Raw genomic sequence first — 8,818 nt, forward strand, 5'->3', positions numbered from 1 at the left:
GGCCTATCTATGGAGCAGGTACAAGATACTGTCTCTCTTTATAGGTCTTGTCTGTCTTAAAGCTCATGCATTTTAATGGGAACTCTTCAGTATCCCAAGCACTACAGTTTGCAACAGAAGCAGGAAAAAAGGAGCAGTGCAATCTGGTCCCGTGCTAAGAATATGCCCTCCTGGCTCCCAGAGGCCAGGAGCAGCTCCCAGCCCTACCCTTGTGCTGGCAGCATGGGGCACAATCCATACCTCCCCTTTCAGGGTGCCTGCCCATCATCTGTGGGGTGCCAGCATGGCAGGCAGGGTAAGTTAGGGGATTGCACAGACAGCACAGGGACACACACAGCTACAGCACCACATCTTCAAAGGAGAGGCATGTAATGCAAATAGAAGAACGTGCATTCCCAGAACAATGAGTTCTTGTAGCCACAACAGCCTGCCGAAAGGACAGAGGTGAACATGCAACTGCCAACTTACAGGAGACCGCTGGAGAAGAGCGTGTAGATAGCTGAAGGTGTTTACTCACATTCTGTAAGGCTTTAGTACAGCCATTTATCTGTTATATTGCTGCTATTAATCCTAAGCATGCAGTTCACCGACTGAGGGTTAATTACAATCTATTAATAAATCAACAAACCACTTCGATCCTTATTTGATTTAAACCATGAGTCCAAGTCCTGTATAAGCACATGCACTTCTCCGTGTTTTTCTGCTTGACACTTACACACAACCTTTGGCTAAAAAACACAACTTCTCATTTTCTATTTTGTTTTGTTCTTCCTCACCCTCCCCTGAGAGCACTTAAAATATGCAGGAAATCAACTGGCTAGCTTTACCTGTCAAATTTCCTTCTGTGCTAACAGTTACCTCCCAGAACTTACTTCTCTCCAAATTGGAATGATATGGATTTGATGAGTGGACTGTTCAGTGGATGAGGAACTGGTTGCGAGATCATACCCAGAGAGCAGTGGTCAATGTCTAGATGGAGATCAGTGACCAACGGTGTTCCTTAAGCATCAGTACCGGGTCTGGTGCTCTTTAACATCTTCATCAGTGACATGGAGTCAGTGGGATCAAGAGTGCCCTCGGCAGTTTGCAGGTGACACTGAGCTGTGTGGTGTGGTGAACACAACCAAGGGATGGGATGCCATCACAGGGACCTAGACAGGCTGAGCAGTGGGGCCCAGGAGAACGCCACGAGGTTCAAAAAAGCCAAGTGCAAAGTCTTGTTCTTGGGCTGTGGCAACCCTGACTATCAGTACAAAATGAGGATATAAGAATGGAGCATAGTCGTACTGAAAAAGACCCAGCAATAGTGGTGGATGACAGCTGGATGTAAGCCAGCACTGTGCCCTCACAGCCCAAAGAGCCAACCACATCCTGGGCTGCATCCAAAGCAGCGTGGCCAGCAGGGTGAGGGAGGGGATCTGCCCCTCTGCTCTGTGCTGTGAGACCTCACCTGGAGCACTGCAACCAGATGGGGAGTGCTCAGTACAGGAGAGACATGGAGCTGCTGGAGAGCGTGCAGAGCAGAGCTGCAAAAATGATCCAGGGATGGAACACCTCCCTGTGAGGACAGGCTGAAAGCTGGGCTGTGCAGCCTGGAAAAGGGAAGGCTCTGTGAGACCTGATAATGGCCTGTTAGTATCTTAAGGGGGGGGTAAGAAAGAAAAGGACAGACTCTATAGCAAGGACTGTGTGATAGGACAAGGGGAAATGGTTTCAAACCAAAAGAGAGGAGATTCATATCGGATATAAGGAAAAAGCTTTTTAAACAAGTAATACTGAAGCAGTGGCACAGGTTGCCCAGAGAGGTGGTGGTGCCCCATCCCTGCAGACAGGCAAGGTCAGGCTGGACGGGGCTCTGAGCACTGATGGAGCTGTGGGTGTCCCTGTGCACTGCAGGGGGTTGGACTGGATGGCCTCAAATGATTCTAAGATTCCAACCAAACTACTGGAATAACCTTCCCCCTCCCCCCCATTAACAGTTTCCTAGTCTGGTCCAAAATATATCTTTTAATTAAGAGTGACTATTAAATTATTGGATTTAACAAATTAAAATTTAGGACTAATGCTTATGCTAGCTTCCCCAATGCAGCTTTGGAACCAGGTGTTCTAACGGAATTATATCCACTACATCAGATTTTTACATCAGGATATTCTAAGGAAAACACATCTGAAAGATTGCTGGCTTCTCCTTCCTCCTTCACAACTGAAAAAGCAAGCTAAAACCTGACTTCTAGACAACAGTGGAAAGCGTCTTTATTTTAAAACTGGTTTAAAAACAAAAAGTTATGGTTCAGTTCTCAACCTCCACTGATGACATTTTCATAAGTTAGAGGTAATCAAGGATTATTTCCCATGCTTAAAACTCAAATTCTCAGTCATAGGAACTATAAAATCTGATGCCTGGGTACACAACATAGGGTCTTACTATCGTTCCTATATCCTAAGTAGCCTCGGATAAAACATACTGACAGATTTTGTACTCAAAGACACTGAAAAAACTCAATCCTTGATGACCAATGACTGACCTCAGATCTTATCAGTCTGTGACCCTCAAATAGTAACACTCATTTTAGAATTATACTTGCATTTAACTCTTTTTTTTATTGTGCACACTTGGCTTTCAATTGGTCAAAATTATTCTTTCCCCAAATTCACTTTTCTTTCTTCTGCAGTCAGGAGTAAAACATTCTGTGTGATGTATAAAGATTTTTAAAAACACCTAGGCTTGCAAGACACAGCATATCACCTTTGCAATTACTTTTTAGAAGTTACTTATTTTGCAAAACCTGGCTTCTTAAACAAGCACTTAAAGTTTAAAATAACTTCCCAGACTAACAACTGGCAAACTACATTCTTCTTCATTACAATTTCAGAAAGGAACAGTCATAAAGCTGAAAAAAGTATAAAAGCCTTACGTGAATAAAAAAAAGCTATTCATAATTAACTTTTTTCAAAGGTATTGATCTTAGTGCCATACAAAGAAAGTGATTAGTGGAAACCAGACCTGCCAATAACTCCAAGAAGGGGAAAAAAAAACCCTGCAGTTATAGTGGTGGAGCTGGTTTTCATAATATGTTTATTTTGTAGATGCTTGAAATTTTAAACATTTGTAACTCACTGAGGGTAACATCATGCAAATTTTAATGCCTGACTTACATGAATGTTCCTATCCTCTACAACATGAAAAATCACCACCTGCTCTGTATTAGTATTTAAAGTTGGCAAGCAGCCACGATGCTCACTGATCTTTTTTTTTTTCCCCTCACTTAATTTTGATTAGGTGGAGGAAACATTACAGATTACCTCACATGCCAATCTATTAAGTGCCCAACGCTCATGCAATCTTCAGCTTCTGTGGGCCAGCAACTTGTCCTCCCCCCTCACACACCAATTAAAAAGTCAAGAAATAAAAACGAAACTTGCATCACAGTGAAAAATCTGTACATTCATTACATTCATTTAGCATTGTAATGCAGTTCAAAGTTTATCAAACAAAAAATTGTTCATAAAACACTGCTGGTCAGGGGAAGAAACACCTTACTTGTCAGTTGCATGCTCCCTAATTCCAGCTAGCACTGCTCCAATTAATTAATTTGTTACTCCCTACTTCTTCTTTCCCAGCCTTTTTCCACATTATCTATACTTCTTTTTTCTTCCAGGTGATACAAAGAAAACCATTCCTCCATTTCTCTCTGTCCAGAACATACCTTCTCCCATTATTAAGTCATGTCCATGCCTTCCTGTTTACATACTCCACCTATGGAATGTGGAACCAAAGAAGAGGATATCGATTCTAGGATAAACCCTTCCCCTCTTCCCCAAAAGCACCATAGAAGCACAGTAGGAGCCCATCTCCAGTTAACATTTACCCAGCATATTCCCACCTCCTCACTCCCTTAACACATCTGAGTCACCAGTTGAAGTGACTGGAAATCTACCTGCTGAAGCAAAAATGCATGAAGTTCACAGTTATTTGACATGCATTTCCATAGCAGCTCACATGTGGAAAACTGAAGAGTTCCTCTTAAAACACGTAAACTTTGTCTAAAAGACAGAGCCTGTGAAGAGAGGCAGTATCTTGGATCAAGTCCATGGATTGTCTATGAGAAAACTTAATACCTTTGGAGAAACAAGCTTTTAAGCCTTCATTTTAGGGGCTGTAAAAGTCATAAGATGACTTGTACTTAATCTCCCTTTCTCCAGGAGTACTACCATTCTCTAAAGGAAAATGAAAGATGAGCCCCTTCCCCTGGAACTGTTATGCATTAGGCTTGTCAAGAAGATGGTTCCACTCTTCATCACGCTATTTTATACCTTCTCACTCATTCCTTCCAGCCAAAATCTGGTACAGAACACCTCCTTCTTCCCCAGCTCTTAAAATTAATCTTCTAGCCAGTTAAACACTGCATAAGTTGCTTCTTTCAAAAAAAGCATTTTTTGTAATTTTGAGAATTGAACGTTAAGTTAAGCAGCAGGTGGTAACTTTAATATCTGCATTTGTCTTTGAATCATAGCTCAATAAACCCTGACAGAATATTAAAGCTTCTGCCTACCTTGTCCACTTGGCGTGTGCACACCATCCTGTCAAACTCCACCTGCTGGATAATCTTCTTACGGCAGGCCAAGAGAAGCTCTCTCTGACACATTTGTTAATACAACACCTAAAACAATGATACATCTGTTTTAATGATGCACTTACATACTTTGCATGCTTTTCCTTCCCACCATTCCCTACCAGCACTGCAACCAAGTGAATCATCGAGTAAATTACTTCTTCTTAACTCCTCAGGAGAACAGGCCTTACTCGTACTTAAGTTCAATTCCTAAAAATATTTATCTACAGGAAAAGTTACAGCCCCATGCAACAGGTATGGAAGTAGAAAATAAACTTCACAATTTTCAGTCTCTAAAAACAGAAAAGCAGAAAGTTTGGAAATGTGATTTAACTTACTTTTAAGCACTACAAGATACAACTGGTATAAAGTTCCTTGCAATTCCAAAAGAATGCCAATTCCAGAGAATGCCACTTGTAACCTAATTAGTTTAAAGTATACGAGTCTGTTTGTGTGCTAGTTAACTTTTCTGCTTGCTACTTCTCTCAGTAAACTTAGTCAAATGATGGTACAGTCTGTTAAAAGTGGAATGAAGCATCAGCCTTCTCTGTGGTACCCTACCCTCCTTAATGTTTAGAAACAATCATTTTTGCATTTGCAAGTAGAAGGAGAATTGAATTTGTGTTGCAGGTACAAAGAAGTATGAACTAAAGATATTGTTACAGCACTTATTTAATCACTTCCTCTTACACAAGTCAAACATTCAACTTCCAAACGTTAACTGATAATATCTTTTTAACTGTAATTTCCAACAGACAGAAACCATACAAAGTTGGTTAGATCTGTGTATTTGCTGATATTCTCTTCTAGTATGACTTAAATTTATTTGTCACCAAGTAGAGTTGTTCATTATCACCTACCATCCTTCAGGAATAATTTGAAAATACAGCTCAAGACTTGCAAATCATACCTGGAATAGTCTGTCCTACTGAAATACTGGGAGAGGAATTATATTTGAGAATAGTAATTTAATCCAACTGGGAGAGAATGTACTACTTAGAATAATGCTCAAATACTTCTCTAGAAAAAGAAATGAGTGCCATTTTACAGTTGATGTAGCACAGGCATTCAAATTCCTTGCTGAATGTAGATTATAATTTCAAAACATTGTAACAAAATAAGTAGGAGTGGAGACTGTCCACACAAGTTTGATAGGAGCTTCAAAATAACCTTTATTACTTATGAAGAACTATTTTGCTCCTCTTCTACTAAGTTCCTCTGTTTTTGCTAGATCTCCAAATAAAACTGTAGCAGAACTTCTCTGTGCAGGTCTCACATAAGAAGAAAAGAGGAAAAAAAATATAAGGACTGTTTTCTAAATTAAAATATTTTATAAAATTTGTTTAAAGCCTAAGTAATTTAAAATACATCTTCAAAGAGTAAATAGCTGAGCTTCGTATTACCTGTGATTAGTGAAACTTTCAGCCAGTCAGGTAGAAGATCTGAAGTGGGGCAGGTACTGAGCCACTACCCTTTCAATACATTTCTGTCATGGAAGGAAGGGAGAAAAAGAAAAGGTACACGGAATATCAGTATTAAGAAATCATAAATTCCCAAAACAGTCAAATTAGGCATGGCATACTCCTCATAATGACTCTTGGTGAAAGATTTGGGACAGTAAAAATATCTCATACTGGTACATTAACATAGTTCAAATTCTGTCATTGTAATTAAGGTTAAAAATACCTGTACTAAAACAGTATTTAATTCTTTCTTCCCCCCTCCCCATAGAGGTCAGAGCAAGTAAGTTTTTGGAGTTGCTTCAGGTTAACTCTTCAGCTTACTTTCTCCTCAACTCCTACTTCAGGAGTAAAACAGATTCACAGCAGACCACAAAGAAGAAATCTCTGACTTCTGCTTCCCAATACAAAACTGTTTGTGGAGCTACTCTCCTGACTCATTAGATTGCAGGAAAAAAAAAGTAATGCTTTCACTACTACCATCAGCTTTAATTGGAGTTATGAAGCAAGCATTAACTATTCCACCCCTGTGTTTCTGACACAGAAAATGGTTAGGTTTCTGCAGTGTATACTTGCCTTGTGAGTCTTCCATAACCTGAGACGATCCTGGATGGTTTACCTGAACTTCATAGCTATCCTGAAAGAATTCAAAAGCTTAATTTTGGAGCATGTCAAGTTAAAACCACAGCATTCTATTAACTTTCAGAACCCGCCACTTCAGTTCTAATTGAACACACTATTACTCAGAAAAATACACTGCCTCAACATTTCTGAAGAACTTTGTTTAGTGGTTTAAACCTAATCAAATTTTAATTGAAATGCCATTATTCTTTTCTTGGTTTTAGAAGCAGCAGCAGGAGTGTCTCAAGTTCTTTCAAGCAAATCTAACATTCTCTGACACTTCTTGATGAAGAACGAGCAAACTCATCTGGGCCACTAGCCAAAGATACACTTCACTTGGTTTCATTGATCTCAGCACAGCCAAGAACAGAGGCAGATCAGACTAGTTCAGAAACTTACTTAGCAAAGCACACTCCATGCAAAAGAAAGGAATTACTTATTATGCTTTGCTAATGTTCCTGTAAATGGTGTTTATTATACAGCTCTGATGTTTCAGACTACTTTTTGATTGTTAATTACCACAGCCAAGGTGCCAAAAGCCAGCACCTGACAGATGTCCCAAATCCAGTATGAAGTGGACAGTGGTGATCTATGAAGAGAAAATCCCCTTTCCCAGCCCTAGGTAGCTGCAAAGGGCAGGGAAGCTCGTACAGACTGCCTCCCCCAAACACTGCACCAATAAATACTCCATCTGAATTTGGTGAATCTACAGCACAGAAGAAAAAACATACTCTTTCTTTTTTTATTAATACTATGCAGCTAAGAAATTCCTGCTGTGTTGTTTTTGTTTGTTTGTTTTTAATGAAATTAAAAGCAATCTCGGATAAAAGCATTTGCAACAGGAAACTCCTAAAACAATAACCTCAAATAATTATCTTCCAAAAGGTACAGTTTACAACAATTTGGATACTTCTACTTCCTCAGAGGAAGGCAACCTGAGTGCCTCAGGAACTCCTTAAGAGATGCACAGGCCTTGATTTCCAATAGTGTTTTTTGCACTTCTATGCTCATGGCAGAGCAGTGCTGTTCTTATGTCTGTTTTCCATTTTTTTAATTTTTATTTATTTATTTTTAAATCTAAGAAGAACAGCAATACAGCAACTCAAATGCCAAGGCTGACAGGCTGCTTTCCTTGCCCAGATCCTACTGAGAACATCAACCAATTCAGCTTCTTTTTTATATACAGAACTGCCAGCAACTGCTGGTTTAGAAAGAATAGCCATTTTACATAATCAAGCTAACAAGGAAGAAAAGGCCACAACTAATGTACCTCGCTTACTGAGTTGAAACAAAAGCCCTTTAAGTGGGTATTTCATTAAGCATTAATCACACTACCTCTACCCACGCTAAAGAAGAAATCCTTTAATTGAGCAGCAAGAAACTTAAGCTGGTGAAAACAGTTTCCATTAGGTAAAGACAGTGGTGCTAAAGCAGAAAACGAGCATCCCAGGTGGAAATTCACCAAGACCCCCAGTTTCTTGCTCTTTTGGGGGTATTGTAACAGGTTACTTAATTTTATCCTGGTGGTAAAACTATTCCACACTACAGAATATTTAATTCCCAGAGAAAATAATGTACTTCCAAGGGGTTATTTTTAAAAAATTCAAGTAAATGCTGGGGTATTATGATTTCTAGCTTCATTATCCCATAATAGGATACTCCTGTTTGTATAGAGGTGACGGGATAGCACTACAATAACACTGCAAAAAAAATAACTGCGTAACGCAACTATTCATGTGGCCATTTTTATTTAAACAGGATACACAAACAGCTCTCAGTGCAAGTAATGGTGTTACTTTTTCATTCTCAAAAAATACAAAAAAAATCTCAAAACGGTTAGTAATGACTGCCTGCTTAAATACCTGAGGTAAAACTGGTGACCACGTGGAGGCTCGGTCATAGAATCATTCAGGTTGGAAAAGCTCACCAAGCTCACCAAGCTCACCAAGCTCACCAAGCTCACCAAGCTCACCAAGCTCACCAAGCTCACCAAGCTCACCCCACCCCGTGACCTCGTCCCTCAGTGCCAAAGTTCACGCCACCACTCCAACCACAGCCGCCATACTCGCGGCCACGATTTATCTTACGCCCTGCGCATGCGCACGACAACACCGCCGCCGCAGT

At 40.0% G+C, this 8,818-nt stretch overlaps 2 long non-coding RNA genes across 2 annotated transcripts in view; both read right to left on the reverse strand.

Moving 5' to 3' along the window:
* Nucleotides 1–6,101, reverse strand: part of LOC128078982 (uncharacterized) — a 44,599-nt gene extending 38,498 nt beyond the window's left edge. The window contains exons 1-2 of the long non-coding RNA XR_008205947.1: nucleotides 6,017–6,101; nucleotides 4,554–4,661 (exon numbers count right to left, since the gene is read on the reverse strand). This is a non-coding gene — a long non-coding RNA (uncharacterized LOC128078982). The remainder of the gene's footprint in view (nucleotides 1–4,553; nucleotides 4,662–6,016) is intronic.
* A 545-nt stretch (nucleotides 6,102–6,646) lies between these two features.
* On the reverse strand, nucleotides 6,647–8,784 carry LOC128079024 (uncharacterized). The gene is made up of 3 exons (XR_008205952.1): nucleotides 8,707–8,784; nucleotides 8,557–8,652; nucleotides 6,647–6,710 (listed from the first exon to the last, which is right to left on the reverse strand). It is a non-coding gene; the product is annotated as an uncharacterized LOC128079024 (long non-coding RNA).
* Between the last annotated feature and the right edge of the window lie 34 nt (nucleotides 8,785–8,818).

This window comes from Tympanuchus pallidicinctus, unplaced genomic scaffold, assembly GCF_026119805.1.
Source record: "Tympanuchus pallidicinctus isolate F22 unplaced genomic scaffold, pur_lepc_1.0 scaffold1, whole genome shotgun sequence".
NCBI classification, from domain to species: domain Eukaryota; kingdom Metazoa; phylum Chordata; class Aves; order Galliformes; family Phasianidae; genus Tympanuchus; species Tympanuchus pallidicinctus.